Below are 18286 nucleotides of genomic sequence, written 5' to 3' on the forward strand. Positions count from 1 at the left end.
GGGCGGGGGGAAGGTGGGAGAAAAATGAGGGAGGAGGTAACTGTAATATGGAGGTCAGATCTGGCCAGCACCATCATTGGTTGTTGAGGGGTGTCAGATTGACTCCATCTCAGATTAGTTAAAGAGAGCAGAAGCTGACTCCATCTTCACTAAGCTCTTCCCCGCCCTATCCAGGGAAGTTTCCCTTCTCTGTGATAAGATTGTGTAAACTGCTTGACCACCTGAGGTGTGGAAGGTTCAAGGTTAAACCTGTGCCCTCCCATGAGTGGGCGTATCCACCTGAATCACGTGAGCCCTGCCAAATCCATGCGCCAAGTCTAACTAACATGATAGGTTGGTTCAAACAGTTGCTATGAGGCAGATTGTAACTCCATTGGCCACCTGCATGTGACCTGGCATGCTCTGTAAGTGTTGTAACCTCATTGGCCACCTGCATGTGGCAAGCTTGACCATGTGGTGTGTGCTTTTACAACCCGACCTTGAGCGTGGCCCGGGGGTGCAGTCCCAGCTCCTGAGTCTGACCTGTGACGCTGGCCGGTCAGTATACTTTTTACTTCCCCAATAAATTCATCTTTTCACTTGAGACTGTCTCTGAGTGGTGGACTCTTGGAGGGATGGAGGATTCCCCACCACCACCACTCAGACCCCTTTACATTGTGGTCCCCTACCTTGGGGGGGACCCCATTACAGTAACAAGTTTTGTTTTTTTGTTTTTTTGCCAGTCCTGGGGCTTGGACTCAGGGCCTGAGCACTGTCCCTGGCTTCTTTTTGCTCAAGGCTAGCACTCTACCACTTGAGCCGCAGCACCACTTCTGGCTGTTTTTTTTCTGTATATGTGGTGCTGAGGAACTGAGCCTAGGACTTCATGTATACGAGGTGAGCACTGTAGCACTAGGCCATATTCCCAGCCCCTAGGAGGTAACAAGTTTGATAAGAAATGTATGCACTGTGTTATGTATGAAACTGTAACCCCTCTATACATCACTTTGACAATAAATTAATTAATGAAAAAATAAAGAGGGCTGGGGATATGGCCTAGTGGCAAGAGTGCTTGCCTCGTATACATGAGGCCCTAGGTTCGATTCCCCAGCACCACATATACAGAAAATGGCCAGAAGTGGCGCTGTGGCTCAAGTGGCAGAGTGCTAGCCTTGAGCAAGAAGAAGCCAGGAACAGTGCTCAGGCCCTGAGTCCAAGCCCCAGGACTGGCCAAAAAAAAAAAAAAAAAAAAAAGAAAGAAAAAATAAAGAAAGCAAAAACAACAGACAAAGTCAATCAGCAGAGTGAGATCTATGTGTGCAGACTCAAAACTATGCGGGAAGTGAAGGGAGATTTAGTCTCATCAACTACAGGAATTTTTAAACTTGGTGCAGTAGACTTATCCTTGGTTCCAGAGCAGGGTACTATAAATACAGACACTTGGGGAAAGGTTGGCAAAAAAAAAAAACCAACCCAAACAGACAGTGTTCTGATATTTATTTTCATTCTGTGGATGTTTATCGAATTTCTTGTGGGTCAGTGGGTGTTTATTAATGAATATCTTGCCTATCAGTGGATGCTTATCAACGAATGTCTTGCTGATTGGTTGGGGATTAGGAAGGTACCTTCCTCCTCCACTCTGATAGAGGTATAATTCAAAACCTTTCCTCTGCAGTGCCAGGATAGGAGCAGCTCAGAGACAACTGTTGTGCCAAGTCGCGAAACCACCACCAAGAAGACCACCGAGACCCAGACATTCCGAAATGCAAAAGCAAGGCAAGGCTTTATTAAGTGAGCTGCAACTCGGGCCTCATCCTACCCACCGACACAGTGGAGGTTAGGAGGGAGCCCTGAGCTGCGATTGCACAGGGCTTATAAAGGCAAAGAACAAGGTTACAACAATCAGGTGTTCAAGCAAGCAAGATTAGGACACAGGTACAAATCTGATTGGCTCGGGGTTCGATTCTAAAATGGGGTTCACGTGGTAAAATGGGGCCTGACCACTTCATTTCCCTCTTTTTGGTACCTTGGGAGCCAATCATGGCTCCATTCTGTCCATTTCAATGGCTTGCATGTCTAGGGGATGATATAGAGGTAAGGCATGGGCCAGTAGGGCCCAATGTAGTAACCAAAGGGCCTGTCACCATTTCTTACAAGTATAGTCTCTGTACCTCTGTTTTGCATTCCTCTAGTTTATCCTGCCTCATCTTCCCAAAAACAACTCTGGTCCCTCGGTTTTAAAGGGGGGCTGATGGGTGAAGATCATCCATCTTCTGTAACTTCTTCAGGCTGACTCAGGGGCGTTGACCTTACCTAGCCAGGAACCTATAACCTTAGTCTACTTTACCAAGGGACTGTAGGATTACTGCAAACTGAAAATTAACTTTCAGCTATACAGACTTACCATTAGCTGTATAGTGTTTAGTATCCAAATGTAAGCAACAAAATAATACATAAACTTCTCAGCTGTGCTTTAAGGGTCGGGTGGCTATACCCATATTCCTGAGCAAGCCCAAAACTACCTAAAATAAGGGGGTCACCTCACTTTGGAGTGAGCTGCCAAAATAACATCAACACTAGCCAGGGTAGTAAGGAAAGAAGGCAAAAAGAAAATTATAACAATATTCAGTCTAACTTTCTTTTCTTGAGGCGAAGGTGAAGTGGCTGAGTCGGGTGCTTGGAGACCTCCCATGTTCCACCACGGTAGTCGTCGTCCAGGGCAAAGGGGTCAGCTGGCCTGGCGTGGAAGCAATGACCCCAAGCGGCGATGCCGTCTAGGGTTCCTTCCACCGTGGTTCTAAGGATTTCAGTCCCCTGGTCTGAATAAATGGGGGGTAGGAACAGAAGCAGAATCATATAATGCCTTAAGTTGGGGTCACATTCTTGTGCACGAGCTGCAAATAATCGAGTTTACACAAAAATTCAGCATCATCCAAATCAGCAAGCAATTCAGTCTGAAGGCTAGGGATAATGGGTGGGGGTACCCGTATATTATTTCAAAAGGAGTAAAGCCAAGCTGATAGGGAGAATTTCTTACTTTAAGCAGAGCAAAAGGAAGGAGTGACACCCAGTCTGCGCCAGTCTTTAAGGCCAATTTAGTTAAGGTCTCTTTTAGAGTACGATTCATTCTCTCTACCTGTCCTGAACTCTGGGGTCTATAAGCACAATGTAATTTCCAATCCGTCCCCAGTGCTGTGGCTATTCCCTGACGTACTTTTGAGATGAAAGCCTGTCCATTGTCTGACCCAATGGTGGATGGGAAGCCATACCTGGGTAGGATTTCTTCCAGGATCTTCTTAGCCACTATTCGCAGTCTCATACTTTGTTGGATAGGCTTCAACCCATCCTGAAAAGGTATCTACAAAAACTAGCAAATATTTGTAGTTTCTGTGAAATCTACTTCCCAATACACACCTGGCCTATTCCCACAGAGGCAAGCTCCTTTAGTAATCTGTTGATTGAGGGCATTGGCAAGCTGACAGGCCTTGCAATTTTTAACAATATCTTCAATAAGTTGATCTCCTTGTCTAATTTTCACTTTGGAGTGTCCGAGCAAGTCCTGCATTTTTCGAGTTCCCATGTGAGAAACTCAGTGGATTCTCTTAAGGATCCCCTTACCCAGCCCTTGTGGCAGGATAAGTTTCCCTTCACAAGTTTTCCACCAGTCATTGTTTCCTTCTCTGTCCAGGGGTTTGTGGGCCATGGGAATTTTCTTTATCCACTCCAAGTCTTCTTGGGAATACTGGGACACAGGAGGCAAAGCTCGTGGCCCTGGGTCTACTAAAGTCTGTTCCCAGGAACTCTGACTTGTCTGGCTGATTTAGGCACAGGGATTTTCAGGACAGTCTCTTTACGTGCATCTGACAGGCAACGCTTGCCCTCTCTTAATATGAAGCCCAGATAGGTGACTTCAGGTTTATGAATTTGTGCCTTTTAACATTCTAGTTTGTAAAAGCTTTTTTCTGACTGGCTGGGGAACTGATCTCTGATGACCTAAAAAAATTACCTTTGCAGGCCTTTAACATATCTCAATAAGGACACAATCTCAGGTCTACAAGCTTTCTTTCCTAAACAGATGTATCAACTTAAAATTCTCACTGCCAGTCAGAGCTTTGAGTAAATGCGGTGGGCGGGGGGGGGGATTTTAATCTATTCTCTCATTTGACAAACTTACCCTTACTAACCACTATCACAGATGACTGGCAAGTTCCTGCCCAGTAGACAGACATGGGCATTGGAAAGGCATGCTTATGAACTATTCTTCTAGGACTTCCCGGCTTTGATTAACTTTTGAAAGGCCAAACAGGAGTGACTCTAGGATCTGACACCATCTCTGCCATCCAAGCAGCGGCTTACTGCCTCTGGATGCCCCATCACTTTTGTACCAGGCGGAGTGACTTTCCACTGGACTTGGACTCAGGGCCTGAGTGCTGTCCCCCAGCTCTACAGCTAAAGACTAGCACCCAACCACTTTGAGCTCCACACAACTCCGTTCCCAGCACTCTGCTGGCTGATTAGAGACAAGTCTCTCACAGGGACCTTTCTTTGCCCGGGCTGGCTTCAAACTGCAGACTCACTGATCTCACTGATCTCAGTGAGTCTTATAAAGGGCCACTTTACTCCAATTATAAGCAACAAGGTGGTCCACACAGAAGTAGTTTTTAAGCATGCTCTCTTACCTGGAACTTATTAAGGGTCAGTATTAGATCTCGACAAACTTGTAGGAATCACCTGTGCTTCTCTGTGGGCCTGCTGGAAACTGTTACAAAAAACCTACAAAGCAGCTGGAATGGCAATTAAACATTTTGGTAGCCATAATTCTCCTTTTCTCACTTTGCAATAATTATTTAGGACAATTTTACTTCCAAATTTCTTATCTAGAAATGTATTCTTGATTTCCAAAGCCTTTTTAACACCAACACAACATTTTAGCTTTTATCTGCATCGGAAAAACTGAAGCTCACAGGCATTCTGAAACCAGGTGCCGCCCTTTGCCTACGGGCTGCTTGTTTCAAAAGAGCTTTTTTTTTTTTTTCCTTCAGTCCCAGTTACTGCATGGCATGAAGACCTTTGAATTTTTCCTTAATGCAAGAATTACAATTAGAAATACTTATCCATTCAGCTTTCCAATATATTAGTGAGAAACACTGGCCCATTTTGCCATTTCTTCCTACATACATAGAGTTAATGAGAGTTTACTTCTATCCCCATTAGTTTAGTATATATATATATATATATATATATATATATATATATATATATATACACCCTTTTAAATCCAAATTTCTGACACTTAGCTCTGATTTTTTTTAAATTTTAATTAAAGAACCCTGAGAAATCCTTTAAAGCATTTGGTAATGCCCAAACTTGATGACCCCTTTGACTTTAAACTTAAACTTAGTTTAAACTTAGTTTTGCATCATACTGCAGTCTTGAACATGTTCACACTCACACATGCACACACACATACATTTTCAAAAGAACTTAAAGCGCGCAGAATAAGCATCGGCCGTACATTTTAAGACAAAAACCTTTAACAAATGATTTTAGCATTCTCCAGCCTCATTTTCCAGGGCTTGATAGTTTTAGTAAAACATTTTTAGTCTTAGTAAAACATTTTAGCACACCAAATAATTTTCTGCTTAACAAGGCTGGGTGGGGGCCCCCCTAGAGTTCTTTTTTTGCGGACACTCTCACTGATTGACTGATTGTGGGCTGTCACCTGTACATCTTTCCAGTGAGCTAAAGTCAAGTCCAGGGGAGTGGAAGGAACGTTCCCCATCATCTGTTTGTCAGTCAGGCACAGCGCAAGAAAAAAAAAAACACACACAAAAATAATCATAGGCACAAAGACCAAACAACACTTACAGACAGACTTAGGGAGCCGCGGCTTACAGGTTCTACTGTGTCTCTCCTGCCCCTGTGTGGGGGCAGACTACACAGTCTCACTGTGTCTCTCCTGCCCCTGTGAGGGGGCAGACCACACAGTCTTCAGGCTCTCTCTCTCCCGTTCCTGTGTAGGAGCAGACCAGACAACCCCGAATATAGAGTGGACTAGACGGGCGCCCGTTAGAAGGGCCTCCCGGTCCAGTCCTTCAGGTTCAGGGTGGTAGTGGGAAGCCTGAGCCCCCTGTGGAGAGCTTGAGGTGTCCCCCAAGTCCCCCAGGACTGCCCATACGAGCGTGTCCACTCCGGCTGGTCCTTCACTACTTACAGGTTCAGATTCAAGCGGCTGGCCTAAACAGAAAACAAAACTACAAATCACACAGACACAGACACACAGAATGAACAGCCCTATTTTCTTACCTTTGGAGTCAGGGGTCTCGGGGGTCTCTGGGGCCATCCCGGACGAGCCCCCAAATGTTGTGCCAAGTTGCGAAACCACCACCAAGAAGACCACAGAGACCCAGACATTCCAAAATGCAAAAGCAAGGCAAGGCTTTATTAAGTGAGCTGCAACTCGGGCCTCGTCCTACCCACCAACACAGCGGAGGTTAGGAGGGAGCCCTGAGCTGCGATTGCACAGGGCTTATAAAGGCAAAGAACAAGGTTACAACAATCAGGTGTTCAAGCAAGCAAGATTAGGACACAGGTACAAATCTGATTGGCTCAGGGTTCGATTCTAAAATGGGGTTCACGTGGTAAAATGGGGCCTGACTTCAAAGTATGGCACTTCAACAACAACAGTAAACAGCAAAAGGAGCTAGTGCCTCTGTGGTCAAGGATCAGGCCCTGAACCAGAAAAAGGTGATTCAGAATGGAACACTGGTCACGACGCAGACTATGATCATGTGGCTGAAAAATTAACCTCTCTCTCATGTCATGAGTCTAGGGCTTCCAGCTTGGTCAAAAAGAAACCTCAAGGCACGATCACCTTTATAGGCTGCCCTTCAAGAGCACGCGGAGCAGGAGAGGATTTGCCTGGTTTCTAGGCTTTCCCTGTGTTTGAGAGAACAGTCCTGGCCAAAATCCACAATATCATGAGCCAGTGCTTTTTAAAACCCTAAAAGAGCTAAACACAGTTGTTGAGGCTTGTGGGCCTATGGCTGCCTTCACCATGGGTCTTCTTGAAAGCCTTGAGCTCCTCCTCCCAACAACTGGGCTGATCTTGCCAGGGCAGTTTTAAAAGGGGGTCAAGGGCTGGGAATATGGCCTAGTGGTAGAATGCTTGCCTCGTATACATGAAGCCCTGGGTTCCATTCCTCAGCACTATATATATAGGAAAAGCCAGAAGTGGCGCTGTGGCTCAAGTGGTAGAGTGCTAGCCATTAGCAGAAAACAAAAAACGTAGAAGAAGAAGAAGCCAGGGACAGTGCTCAGGCCTTGAGCCCAGCACTGGCCAAAAAAAAGAAAAAAAAAAAGGTGAGTGTGTGTGTCAATATCTGTTGTGGAGGATAGCCTATACTGAGTTGTGCCAAGATCACACTGCCCCAGGCACCAGAATGGAAATGTTACTAGGACATGGTGCTGGTTCGGGGCCAATATCAAAGAGTGCAGCAGCAACTTTTTATGCCTTTAGAAGCCTATGTGGTCATGGCACGATTAGCAAAGGCAAGTGTGGAAGGAACTTCCTCCATCAGGAGATGGGGCACGGGAATCAATTTAACCAGTTTAACCCAGTGTCCCAGTGAACCCTGTGAGGAATTGGTTAGTAGATTAACAAGAGATGTAGGTAGACTCACCTCAGATCCAGAAGAAGAAAAAAAAAGATCATAAAATAGTTAGCTTTTGGAAATGCCAATCCTATGTGGAAAATAGCCCTTCAGCCACATTGAAGTAAGACTACTCTGAGAATTGCTCCACCTGTGCGCAGGCCCAGGGCTGCTCATGCGTGAGGGGCTGCCAACAGCTGCTCTTCTTAAAGGCATAAAAGGGCCAGCCTCAAACCAGGAGTGTTTTAGTTGTGGGAAGCCTGGTCACTTGGCTAGACAGTGCAGACAGCACAAAACCCAGCAATCTCCTCAGGGGGTGGCTGCTTCTGGTGGGGGAATGAGAAAACCCAGAATTTGCCCCCCACTATAAAAGAGGGGTCCATTAAGCTAATGAATGTAGATCCAAGACAGATTTTCAGGGCAATCTTTTGGTTCTAGGAAATGGAAGGAGGGGCCAGCTCCCATCCTTCCAAACAGTGAAGGCAGTGAACTCTACCCCTTCTCAAGACTGAAATAGCCAACCATTGAGACTCTACAGGGGCACAAAGGGAGTGCGGGTCTGGACTTCTGTGCCGCCATCCAGTTTGCATTAACTCCTGATCAAGGACCTCAGTCAAGCAGGACTGGAATTTAGGGTCCTATTCAAAAGAGAACAGGGGGAGGCTTACATTAGGTAGAAGTAGTGCCATCAGGAGGGGACATCAAGTTCTACCTGGAGTAATAAGTGAGGACTACCAAGAAGAGATTAGGATGGTTTAAGCTACAAAAACAATTCAAGATGGGCGCTGGTGGCACTTCCCTGTAATCCTAGCTACTCAAGAAGCTGAGATCTGAGGATCATGATTCAAAGCCACCCTGGGCAGGAAATTCATGAGACTCTCATCTCCGTTTAACCACCAGGAAACCAAAAGTGGTACTATGGTTCAAAGTAGTAGAGGACTAGCCTTGGGCAAAAAAGCTCAGGGACAGCATCCAGGCCCTGAGTTCAAGTCCCATGACCAACAAAAACAAAAACAAACAGCAAACAATTCAAAGTATCCAATCATGCCAAAAAACTGCAACACTGGTATTTCTGCCTAATTAATTCAATCTCCTAAAACACACAAACACATGCACACACACACACACACACACACACACACACACACGGTTTCAGGTTGTCTAAAGTGGTCTAAAGTGTTTTGAATTTTTTTTTAAATCACCCAAAATAAGCCAAAAAATTATTAAGTAATGAAAAGACCTTTTGGGGCTTGTTAAATCCTGAAGCAGATATCTCAGTAATTGTAGCTAGACATTGGCTGTCTAATAACTGGCCCTCTAAACCTACTAATACCTTGGATCAGTCTAAAAAAGTATCACAAAGTTCTCAACTTCTAAGATGGGAAAATAGAGAGGGTCATAGTGGACATTTCACCCCCTATAGTCTTGTTGATCTCTTTGCTATGTTATGGGAAAGAGACATCTTTTCAAAAATGGGAGTGTTACTATAAGTCTAGACCTCCAGCTGTCTATTCTCTTCAGTATAAATGATGCCTTTCAGGGGCTGGGGATATGGCCTAGTGGCAAGAGTGTTTGCCTTGTATACATGAGGCCCTGGGTTCAATTCCTCAGCACCACATATATATAGAAAACAGCCAGAAGTGGCGCTGTGGCTCAAGTGGCAGAGTGCTAGCCTTGAGTCCAAGCCCCAGGACTGGCCAAAAAAAAAAAAAAAAATGATGCCTTTCATAGCCCCCCCGCCCCCCCAAAAAAGATGTGTTAGTGTTTAGTCCCTCTCCAATAGTTACTAGCTAAATTCTAGATCAAGAATATTTGTCAGGCTGGGAATATGGCCTAGTGGTAGAGTGCTCGCCTCGTATACATGAAGTCCTGGGTTCGATTCCTCAGCACCACACATATACAAAAAACTGGAAGTGGCACTGTGGCTCAAGTGTAGAGTGCTAGCCTTGAGCAAAAAGAAGCCAGGGACAGTGCTCAGGCCCTGAGTTCAAGCCCCAGGACTGGCAAAAAATAAAACCAAACAACAACAGCAAAAAGAATATTTGTCAAGTCAAGGTTTAGGTAAAATACAAGATAACATTGCTGTCCATCCAGCTCCATCTTCATGTACATAAGCAGGGGTTTAGGTTATGACACATCTTTTTCCTTGAGCCACTGATTCATTTTCCCACTCAAAAAGCTACAGATAAGAGGCTGGGAATATGGTCTAGTGTTAAAGTGCTCGCCTCGTATACATGAAGCCCTGGGTTCGATTCCTCAGCACCACATATATGGGAAAAAGCTGGAAGTGGAGCTGTGGCTCAAGTGGCAGAGTGCTAGCCTTGAGCAAAAAGAAGCAAGGGACAGTGCTCAGGCCCTGAGTCCACGCCCCAGGACTGGCAACAAAAACAAAACAAAACAAGCTACAGATAAAATAAAATGGTGCTAGGAGGTTGGGTAACAGCAGTATTGAGATGTCCCCACAGACCTACAGGACTTATGAAAACTTCTAATGTCTACCAGTTTCATCAATATGATCAGTCTTCTGTGTTAGATCCCAGGGGAGCAGGCACAGATTGAACAGGTTCCTGTGCCTGTGTGAGCCATCCCTTTCTACTTCTTTTTTTTTTTTTTGGCCAGTCCTGCGCTTGAACTCAGGGTCTGAGCACAGCACCACTTCTGGCCATTTTCTGTATATGTGGTGCTGGGGAATTGAACCCAGGGCCTCATGTATACGAGGCAAGCACTCTTGCCACTAGGCCATATCCCCAGCCCTCCCTTTCTACTTCTTGCCAGCTCACTCAACACCACTCAGTATGGGTGAACGTGGAAAGTGACTTGTAGTCATTGTAACTTGATAAATTGCATCTCTAGCACAAACACAGGGAAGGATCTTCTGGTTTTACACAGGCAGCCATTCATCATGATTCCTAGTAATCTTACTAGCCCTTGGCATGCTGATAAAGGATTACAAGTTGTCAAAGAGATGCGCGAGTATCTATCCAGATATAAATGAGTGGCCTCACTTGTTATTTTAGGTATAGTGTCCTTGGTCACACATATAGCTACTTTTGTTACATTTGCTGTCACCCTGACTGTAACATTCACACCTGCCATGCAATAAACCTGTTGGCTCATAACATGTCCCAGACCTTTGAGACACAGGTTGATTTTGATTCTAGGATTAATGCCAAACTAAATACTCTGGAACAAACGGTACTTCTATTAGGTAATGAATTGGATGCTCTAAATAAACAAACTCTCCTTTGCCACGAAGTACTAAAATCTATTTCTGTAACCAGCCTTCATTATAATGGGTGGCAGTACAATTAGTCACAAATGCAGGCTCACTTGCAAGGAATCTGGCCAGGTTCCAAGACCACCTTGGTTTGAAAAATTTGGCATTATTCAGTTCCAAAAGATACATATAGAGGAGTCTTCCCATGCACAAATATCACACAAGAATTTACAAGAATTAAAGGGCTAGGTAGGCACTAATGGCTCACGCCTGTAATCCTAGCTACCCAGGAGGCTGAGATCTGAGGATTTTTGGTTTCAAGCAGCCTGGGCAGAAAAGTCCATGAGATTCCCCCAACCCCTAGCCCCCAGTCCTGGGGCTTGAACTGAAGGCCTGGCTGGGCTCTGTCCCTGAGCTGCTTTTGCTCAGGGCTAGCACTCTACCACTTGAGTCACAGCACCACTTCCAGCCTTTTCTATTTATGTGGTACTGAGGACTCAAACTCAGGGCTCTATGCATGCTAGGCAAGCACATTCCCAGCCCCTCTGTGAGATTCTTATCTTCAATTACGCACCATAAAAAACTAAGAAAAGTGGTGTTGTGGCTCAAAGCAGTAGAGCACTAGCCTTAAGCAAAAGAGCTCAAGGACAACGCCCAGGCCTGAGTTCAAGCCCCAGGACTGCCATACATATATACATACAAGGCTTTAATCTCAATGTCTTTTTTTTTTTTTTTTTTTTTGGCCAGTCCTGGGGCGTGGACTCAGGGCCTGAGCACTGTCCCTGGCTTCTTTTTGCTCAAGGCTAGCACTCTGCCACTTGAGCCACAGCGCCACTTCTGGCCGTTTTTTTTCTGTATATGTGGTGCTGGGGAATTGAACCCAGGGCCTCAGCACCCTTGCCACTAGGCCATATCCCCAGCCCCTAATCTCAATGTCTTAAAACACTCTTCATGGTATTTAGTTGTGACTTGCAATCATATTCTTTTATATTGTTCCTACAGTCATCAGAAAGGCAGCTGAAAGAGGAATTTCTGGATTAAAGATTCAAGATCATGGCTGGGAATATAGTCTAGTGGCAAGAGTGCTCACCTCATATACATGAAGCCCTGGGTTCCATTCTTCAGCACCACATATATAGAAAAAGCCGGAAATGGTGCTGTGGCTGACGTGGAAGAGCGCTAGACTTGAGCAAAAAGAAGCCAGGGACAGTGCTTAGGCACTGAGTCCAAGCCCCAGGACTGGCAAAAAAAAAAAAGACTCAACATCATCATCTTGGGCTGGAACAGCCAACAGTGGCTTTAAATAAAGAAAAATAGGGAGATGTTGGGGGCCAGAGACACAGCTCTCGATCAACACTTCCAATCAACACTTGCGATCAACACTTCTAATCGACAGATGATCAGTCCGAAGCCATAAAAAGAGAATGTTTTCCCAGTCTCAACCTGTACTAGACATTGAGCTCAGCTAGCTCTAACTGCAGGCCTTTTGTTTCCTGTTATTGCTAAAGCCACTGGTGCCTGCTAAAGACAACTTGTCACAAACATCTTGACCTGTCCCTGCCCTTTCTTGTGCAAAAACCCTGTGTAAATAAATGTACCAAACAAGAATTTGAACTGCTTTAGTCTCTCAGATTTCTGAGTGCTGACAGTCCACCTGGTTGCAGCTTTCTGTAGAGTGTGTGTGTGTGTGTGTGTGTGTGTGTGTGTGTGTGTGTTCCTCAATCTCCTTCCATCTTCCCTCAGATACAGCTTGACATAGCAGGCTGCTGTCCTGCCTTCAAAGAAAGTGAACTAATTTTTCTTAGGGAAATTCAGGCTTCTAATATGAAGGGAGCAGTCCAGAAAAACTGTTCCTTATTCTTACATTTGGGGTTGTTGAAAGTGTCTTGGGATATTAGAGTAGAAATGAGGACCTGCAACTCGAGAAGAACTCAGCAAGAAACAATTTTCCTTCTGCAGCAGAACATGCTACTACAGGAAGCTAAGCATGTGAGTAGCTTAGTCCACCCAGGTTTTATCCCATTATTGCCCCTTGCTTGAATAGTCAGAACTTAGGTTCACTATCTTATGCAATGGGCTAGTTTAAAGGGGATTAAGGGGGCTGGGAATATGGCCTAGTGGTAAAGTCCTCATCTCGTATACATGAAGCCCTGGGTTTGATTCCTCAGCACCACATATATAGAAAAAGCCAGAAGTGGCGCTGTGGCTCAAGTCGCCAAGTGCTAGCCTTGAGCAAAAAGAAGCCAGGGACAGTGCTCAGGCCCTGAGTTCAAGCCCCATGACTGGCTAAAAAAACAAAACAAACAAAAACAAAAAACAAACAAACAAAAAGGGATTAAGGAGCTGCTATGTAGCTCAGTGACAAAGCACTTGCCTTGCAAGTGCACAGTCCTGGGTTCCATTCTCAGTACCAAAAAAAGAAAAGACATGGGCTGGGAATATGGCCTAGTGGCAAGAGCGCTTGCCTCTTATACATGAAGCCCCTGGGTTCGATTCCCCAGCACACATATATAGAAAATGGACAGAAGTGGCGCTGTGGCTCAAGTGGCAGAGTGCTAGCCTTGAACAAAAAGAAGCCAGGGACAGTGCTCAGGGCCTGAGTCCAAGCCCCAGGACTGGCAAAAAAAACTTACAAAGATACAAGATGTGGCTTAACTAAAATAGCTTCTTGAAAGATGGTGGCCACTCAAAATGCAGTGCAACCATTTTGACAGAAAATATTCTAACTTCTACTGGTCATCTGCAGTACGACAGTTGACATCAGCCCTCCAAACTAAAGCCTTTCCATATCAGTTAACCACAAAGTTTCTAGGCAGAATTTTCAGCTAGACAGAACCCTAGGGGGAAATTAGTACAACATATACATCAGCAGAGAAAACTCTAGGACACTTAGGTAATTTTTTGATTAAATATTACCATAGGGGGAAAATGGTTGCCTTAACCCTCTTAAAGTCCCCAGCTGAAAACTGACAAAGACAAAAGAAAACTGGGTATCAATCAACTGAATGCTGTGGAGATGCAGAGGAACCTGGGTTGACCTGGGAGAAATTATTCGGTATTTGCTAAGTCTGTTTTTGAGGTGACTTTACAGTACATAGCTACAATGAGTGGGAATAATCAATTATATTTGCATGCTTTGTTTAAAAGCTTTCAACCCTTCCATCCATTATTACAGATTGGAGTTTATATCCTAAGTATGTCATTCAAAACCTCACCTTTATGCCCTAAACTAATTTTTGAAAGAATTTTATGGTTATTGTAAAGGTGATATACAGAGTTACAGTTACATAAATCGGGTAAAGAGTACATTTCTTTTTGGACAATGTCAGTCCTTCCCTTGCTGTAAAGTACCTTCTGAGTGTGTCATTCTAGGGACTTCTGATTTCTACCAACAACACCAAAAAGAATAAATCAATGACTTAAATGAGAAAAAAAAAGCTATAGAATTGTATTTAATTGATAGGACATCCATCAAGGACCTAAATGCTTGACACATTCTCCTAGGAATAACAAGTAAATAAAAGATTTGAGTGCTTGGAGAATGTTGTGGTTTGGGATCAGGTATCTGTAGTTCACATTTTTTTGTTTTGTTTTGTTTTTATTGCTAGTCCTGGGGCATGGACTCAGGGCCTGAGCACTGTCCCTGGCTTCTTTTTGCTCAAGGCTAGTACTCTACCTCTTGAGCCACAGCTCCACTTCCGGCTTTTTTCTATATATGTGGTGCTGAGGAATCGAACCCAGGGATTCATGTATACGAGGCGAGCACTTTACCACTAGGCCATATTCCCAGCCCTGTAGTTCACATTTTTGTTGTTGTTGTTGTTGGTCATGGGGCTTGAACTCTGGGCCTGGGCACTGTCCCTGAGCTCTTTAGCTCAAGGTTCTCTACCACTTGAGCCACAGGGCCACTTCCTATTTTCTGGTGGTTAATTGGAGATAAGAGACACAGATTTTCCTGCCTGGGCTGGCTTTGAACCATGATCCTCATCTCAGCCTCCTGAGTAGCTAGGATGACAGGTGTGAGCCACAGCCACCCTGCTAGTAGCTCACATTTGTAATCAATCTTATCTACTCAGAAGGTGGAAAACAAGAAGATTGTAGTTCAAGGCCAACATGGGCAAAAAGTTTGAGCGCCTATTCTTAATCAATAGCTGGTTATCCTTGTACAAGCCTGTCATCCCAACTACTATAAAAATGTAAATAGGAGGATCACAATGCAAGCAGGCCTGGGCAAAAAGAGAGTTCTCATCTGAAAAGAAACTAGAACAAGAAAGGCTTGGCCCAGATGGTAGGTCAGCACCTGCCTAGCAGGTGCAAGGCCCTGAGATCAAACCCCAGCACTGCCATGAAAAAAAAAGTTATAATTTGAACATAAAGTGCCCCACATACATCATATAAAATTAATATATAGTCACCATTGGGAAATGGTTCATGCCTGTAATACTAGCTACTCAGGAGGCTGAGATCTGAGGATCACACAGTTTGAAGCCAGCCCGGGCAGGAAAGCTCATGACACTCATATCTCTTATTAACTGCCAAAAAAAGCTAGAACTGGAGCTATGGTTCAAGTGATAGAGTGCTAGCCGTGAGTGAAAAAGAAACTCAGGCTCTGAGTTCAAGCCCCAGTACCATTATTATTATCATTATCATTATTATTATTATTATTATTATTATTATTTTGGCCTGGGCTGGCTTCTAACTGTAATCATTAGATCTCAGTCTCCTGAGTAGCTAGGATGACATGCGTGGGCCAGTGGTGCCTAGCCTTAACTTGATTTTTGTTATCAAGTGAATGCAGCTTTTTCACTTGGACAAAGAAGAAAAAAAAAGTATAAAGCAGGAAGCCTTGCTAGGGAGCAAGAATCATTACCTGCCTTTGTCAGGCAAGGAATCACACCTGCTAATGGAAAAAACCAGAACTGGACCCTTGGAGGCAATAGATCTCATAACTTCACTTGAAAAATTAATTCAATATACTTAACCTTTTTGTTCTTGGTTGGCAGCCAAAGTTAAAATTGACTTGCACATTTTAGGACACTGATCGGAAATGACTTGGGAAATGTATAGGAAAAGTACTAAAAGAAAATCTGCCAAGATTTTTTTTCCTACCCTCTTATACTTTTAAATTTTCTACCATAATATGGAAGGAAAGAAGACATTTTCTTTTGTTGTGTTTAGAAGCCTAGTTTGACTAAGATCCATTCATTATATGAAAAGAGAGAATTGCCTGAGATCTGTAATGGTAGAGACCATATACCTTTCTGACTGTTGTGTGCCTGGAACCATCTGAGGCTTATGGATGAATATGTTTCGACCTCTCCAGGCCAGTAATGACTAACAAATATTAAGTGACAATCACAGCCTAGAAGCAGATAGTCATGGTCCCAACTTGCTGCAAATGAGGGGCTCACAGGATAAGAAACTTTCCATGCCCAAACCAGGACAGTAGGGGAGACCTGGTACCATGCCACCACACTCACTTTGGGTCAAAATTAGTAAGTGCATTTACTTCAGTAAGCTTATCAGTCAAGCAACTCAGGACCCTGTCCTGCCTTGGGTCCCCTTCGTTCTTCACTCTTACTTGCCACACCCACCATGCCAATGACTTTATTCTCCACCTCCCCTCCCTGAACAGGTTCTCCAGGCCTCTTCTTTAGTAAGATTTAGTAATCTCCCGCTCGCTCAGTCCTTGTTTCCTTTTCTTTTTTCTTTAAAAAAAAAAAAAAACTTCTTTTGGGGGGCTGGGAATATGGCCTAGTGGCAAGAGCACTTGCCTCCTACACATGAAGCTCTCAGTTCAATTCCCCAGTACCACATATATGGAAAACGGCCAGAAGGGGTGCTGTGGCTCACGTGGCAGAGTGCTAGCCTTGAGCCGGAAGAAGCCAGGGACAGTGCTCAGGGCCTGAGTCCAAGCCCCAGGACAAAAAAAAAAACTTCTTTTTGGGGCTGGGAATAAGGCCTAGTGGTAGAGTGCTTGCCTTGCATACATGAAGCCCTGGGTTTGATTCTTCAGCACCACATACATAGAAAAGGCCAGAAGTGGTGCTGTGGCTTAAGTGGTAGAGTGCTAGCCTTGAGCCTTTAGAAAGAAGCTAGGGACATTGCTCAGGCCCTGAGTTCAAGCCCCAGGACTGGCAAAAAAAAAATTCTTTTTGTGTCAGTACTGGGACTTGAACTCAGAGCCTGGGCACTCACTGAACCTGAGCTCTTTTGCTCAAGGCTAGAGCTCTACCACTTTAAGCCACAGCACCACTTCAAGTTTCTGATGGTTAATTGGAGGTGAGAATCTCATGGAATTTTTCTGTCTGGGTGACTTTGAGCTGTGATCCTCAGATCTCAGCCTCCTGAGTAGCTGGAATTACAGGGGTGAAGCTCCCATGCTTGGCTGAGACTTCTTTTCTTCTTTATGGTCTCCAACAAAAAAAGCCTAGAGGGCCTACCACTTGAGCCGTGCCTCCACCCCATGCCTTCTGTAACCATCTTTCCTTAGTCTCTGCATCAGTTTATTTTCTGTTGCCAATAATACGATATCACAGATTGGGTTTGTTTAAGAGAAAGAGATTTATTTTGGCTCAGTTTTGGAGGTGAAAGATTGAGGAGGTCATATCTGGTGATGATCTTCTTGCTGCACCAGGGTACCTGACAAGAGACTGGAGTATGTTCGTGTGTGTGTGTGTGTGTGTGTGTGTACACACGTGTGTGTGCCTGTATCCACATATGCACAGACAGACAGGATTCAGAAATAGTAAACAGCCAGGTGCTGTGGCTCACGTCTGTAATCTAGCTACTCAGGAAGCTGAGATCTGAGGATTTCAGTTTGAAGCCAGCTGGGCAGGAAAGTCTCTGAAACTCTTGCCTCCAATAATCTACTCAGAAAATGCCAGGAGTAGCGCTGTGGCTCAAGTGGTAGAGTGCTAGCCTTGAGAAAAAGAAGCTCAAGAACAGTGCCCAGGCCCTGAGTTCAAGTCCTGGGAGCAGCAAAAAAACAAAAAGTAGAAAACTTGTACTTTTTTGGCTTTACAATAGTGCAAAAGCTATACACATTCAGTAGAAACTGTATTTCAAATTTTGATAATTTCCAAGGTCCAGTGACACCAGTTGACCCTGCAATCATTGGAGGGGGGTGGTGATGGCACCACATGGGGATGACAAGGGGAGGAGGGGGACAACAGGAGAACACAGCCCAGGTCTAGTGTGGTAAGTAAGATGGTTAAGTGCTATGACTTATGACTCACTGTGATTCATATTATCTCTAGTACATCAGAACTTAATATCCCATCATAAATCAAAGAGCCTGTATAATAAATTTATAGCGCCTCTAATCTGGTCTGCCCCTTAAAGTTCTACCTCACTTCCCTGTGGTTTCCCCTACCTTGGCATTCCCCATCATAACACTAGGTGTTTCTGCCACCATTTGTATCTGTCCTCTGCTTCC

General features: G+C 44.5%; 1 protein-coding gene across 1 annotated transcript in view; it reads right to left on the bottom strand.

Annotated features, from left to right (window-relative positions):
- Positions 1 to 2710: 2710 nt before the first annotated feature.
- The window catches only part of Polr2a (RNA polymerase II subunit A), a 47610-nt gene continuing 32034 nt past the window's right edge, over positions 2711 to 18286 (bottom strand). The window contains exons 30-31 of the mRNA XM_048365422.1: positions 18005 to 18011; positions 2711 to 2721 (exon numbers count right to left, since the gene is read on the bottom strand). The gene's annotated coding sequence lies outside the window, so the exon portion shown is untranslated. The remainder of the gene's footprint in view (positions 2722 to 18004; positions 18012 to 18286) is intronic.

Source organism: Perognathus longimembris, chromosome 17, assembly GCF_023159225.1.
Source record: "Perognathus longimembris pacificus isolate PPM17 chromosome 17, ASM2315922v1, whole genome shotgun sequence".
Classification (NCBI taxonomy): domain Eukaryota; kingdom Metazoa; phylum Chordata; class Mammalia; order Rodentia; family Heteromyidae; genus Perognathus; species Perognathus longimembris.